Source organism: Triplophysa rosa, linkage group LG10 (assembly GCF_024868665.1).
Source record: "Triplophysa rosa linkage group LG10, Trosa_1v2, whole genome shotgun sequence".
NCBI classification, from domain to species: domain Eukaryota; kingdom Metazoa; phylum Chordata; class Actinopteri; order Cypriniformes; family Nemacheilidae; genus Triplophysa; species Triplophysa rosa.
Window position 1 is genome coordinate 10,618,931 of NC_079899.1, and position 3,361 is coordinate 10,622,291.

The following is a 3,361-nucleotide window of genomic DNA, read 5'->3' on the forward strand; positions in this document are numbered from 1 at the left end:
ATGTCTTCGCATAGCAGACTATGTGCATCCTCCACCTTGCCTTATTACAACTACACATAAAGCTCCACAAACAGTTGTGGCCTACCAATACCTTGTGACTTCCGAGAGAGGACGAGCAAAATGTCCTTCATGTTTGACTGTGCATATTCCCGATCTAGAGGGAACAGGTGTCATTGAAGGACACTATTGGCTGTGTGGATATCGAGTATACTTATCCTTACCAAAGAACTGGACAGGACTATGTGCTTTAGTCCAACTACATGGAAGGGCCATCATCTTGCCCCATCGAGCAATGGACAGCCAACAACAAACAAGAAGAGACCTATTCAATTTCATGAGAGAAAGCCCAGTGCCAAAGAACCATCACATATGGACAGTTGCTGAGAAACTTGTGGCTGCTTTCAGCCCAGCACTGGAAGTAGAGTCACTGATGCATGAAGTGGAAATCACCAGATATGAGTTAGCCTCATTTATTAATACGACGAAAATCATGATGGAAGGAATCAGAGAGGAACTTCGAGGACTACGGCTTACCACACTCCAGAACAGAGTGGTCCTAGACCAACTCACCGCAGCACGCGGAGGTGTTTGTGCTATGATTGGAGAGACTTGTTGCACGTACATTCCAGACAATGACGCGGATGGACATCTTATCGAACAAGGAATACATAACATAACCATATTATCCACAATGATCACAAAGGAAGAAGTGAATTCGGAATCTTCCATTTGGGACTGGTTCAATAATATTTTCCCAAATCTACATAACATATTGATGTTGGCAACCTGCATTCTCTTGCCCATTTTGTTATTGTTATGTTTTTGGCCATGTGTCATGCAGGCTATTAAGAGAGCTACAACATCTGCTCCTCAACAACAGATGGTTGTTTATTCAGTTAGTGCTGAACGCATCTATGAAAATGAATAGACATGTCTTTGTTCTAATATAGTGGGTAATAAGCAGGTGTTGTCCGTGTTACGAGATAACCAAGATGGATAAGATGGATTTTTATTAGCTTGCTTATTTCGAGTAATTACTTAAGGATTTCGCCCACGCATTTATATATATATATATATATATATATATACTTACACATTTCTTATTACATTTTTGATGACATTTGCCTGCACTCATTCACTTTGTAGTATCTATTCCTCGTCAGAAATTAATCATGTGTGGGACTCTTTTTGAGTCCCAAAGGGGGGAATATATTGTGTAATTTCTGAGCACATATAGATATAATTACATGTATAGAGCACTGTTATTCACCACAGTTATAAAAGCACTTGATAAAATACCTAAAAAGTATTAAGAAGTATCCATAGGAACATTAGTATATAGATGAGTTGATCTGAAATCACATTTAATAAGTATGATTACATAAAAGTAGGTTTATGATAATGATTTGATTATTTGAAGATGAATTGATGATTTAATGACACAATCTGTACCTGTAACCAATGATTGTTTATATAAATGCACTTAATGTCACTTTAAGCATGTTTAAAGCACATTTGAGCACAATGTAACAAGGTAAAATCCAGTGATGTTTTTAGAGGCCTAAAGTTTGAAGCCTGTTGTGCTCTCTCTGAAACCTGGGGATTTTCCACTGTATAAAAGTAACCATGATTACGCACGTACGCCAAGGTGTGTTTGGTGGTCTCGTATGGAAACCATGGCTTGTTTGGTGGTCTCATGTAGTAACCATTGTATGCAAATTATTTTAAAAATGATGTAATAACAAGCGTACCACCATTAGATACGTACCTTGTTGCCTGGGACTTATTGGTGGCAGACAATTAACAACTGGTTAATAAAAATAAGAGATAACAGGAAAGTACCTGATTGGTTTTAGAAGAGACCACCTTTCAGAAGTTTTACTATAATTGTAGACTGGAAAACACTTGGTTTTTAGATGACTTGGAACATCTCACTTTGTTTGGCTCGAGCAAATAAAGTTAACTCCTTGACACCCGGACCTTCTTTGTCTGAGAGATTTTTTGAACTACAAGACTGATATTTTTCCACAACATATTCAGCCTAGTTGAGCACTGTCAAGCTTGTAGAGATGCAGCAGTAGTGCCATATGAGATGTGGTTCCCCTGGCTGGCCCTGGGTTCTCTCTAGGTTTTTTCTCCACTGGAGTTTTGGATTCCTCGCCAATGTTTGCACTGTGTGTGTGTGTGTGTGTGTGTGTGTGTGTGTGTGTGTGTGTGTGTGTGTGTGTGTGTGCGCGTGTGCGTGTGCGTGTGTGTGTGTGTTTGGACTTTTAAGAGACTTAAGAGTTTCTTTAGCAGCAGAGAAAATGGATGAAACACGAAAAGAAATTAGTTGGAATGCATGACAATTTCCATATTACTTTTTAAGGTTTATCAGATTTTTAAAAATAGTTTTTTGTGTGTGTTCAACTTTTGTTTTTATTGGTTTTGGTTTTCTTGTATAGCTGCTTTGATGCGATGCAAATTTTAAAAGCGCTGTAAAATAAAATTACAATAACTCACTGTCATTCAATTCAATGACAGTAAGTTAATAAGACACAACACATTAGATTGTGCAGGGTTCATGTTTGTGACCGATCCTATTAGAGACAGGCTAACATCTCCAAAACAGCAATGCCATAGCACCAGGAATAGAAGTAATCACTACTCCTAAAATATTGGACCTTAAGAGCTCTTTTAAGGGTTAAGATACTTTATGAATTACTTTCTTCTTTACTAGGATCTTTTCTGTAATTCTAAGGGGAAACGCCTAGGGTCACTAGGATCAACTCTTTGCGCTAAGATTTTTCATGAATACGGGCCCTGGAAAATATCTGCTGTGATCTTTGAGCAGTTTTACATCCATTCTCAATCATAAACATTTTACAGACATCTTCTAGATGTCTATATAACATCTGACAGTAGACGTCTCAAGAGACGTATTGCAGATGAGCAAACAATGTCTTGCAGATGTAAATGTAGACATCAAACAGACACACTTCATTATGTAAGGTCTTCATACACTTCTGAAGACGTATATTATGTTGCATTTTTGTTAATTGATCCTCCAAAAAAGAACACACTGGACCTTTAAAGGAACAACATCCCCTGTTGTAATATGACACACAAAGTTAAGAGAAAAGTTTTTCTTAAAATATAGCAAAATATTGTTAACCATTAAATTACATGTGTACCTGTTAAATAAAAAAGCATTTACAATATAACTTATTTATTTGTATTGTTATTTTAACACATAAAACTATTTATTTTTATTTTTTATACATAACAGTGGACATTTTTTACCACTTTCCCCTGTACTGTTTTTGTGTGATGTTTGCTGTACAGGCACATTAAAAAAAAGTTACATTAAATAAAGATAATA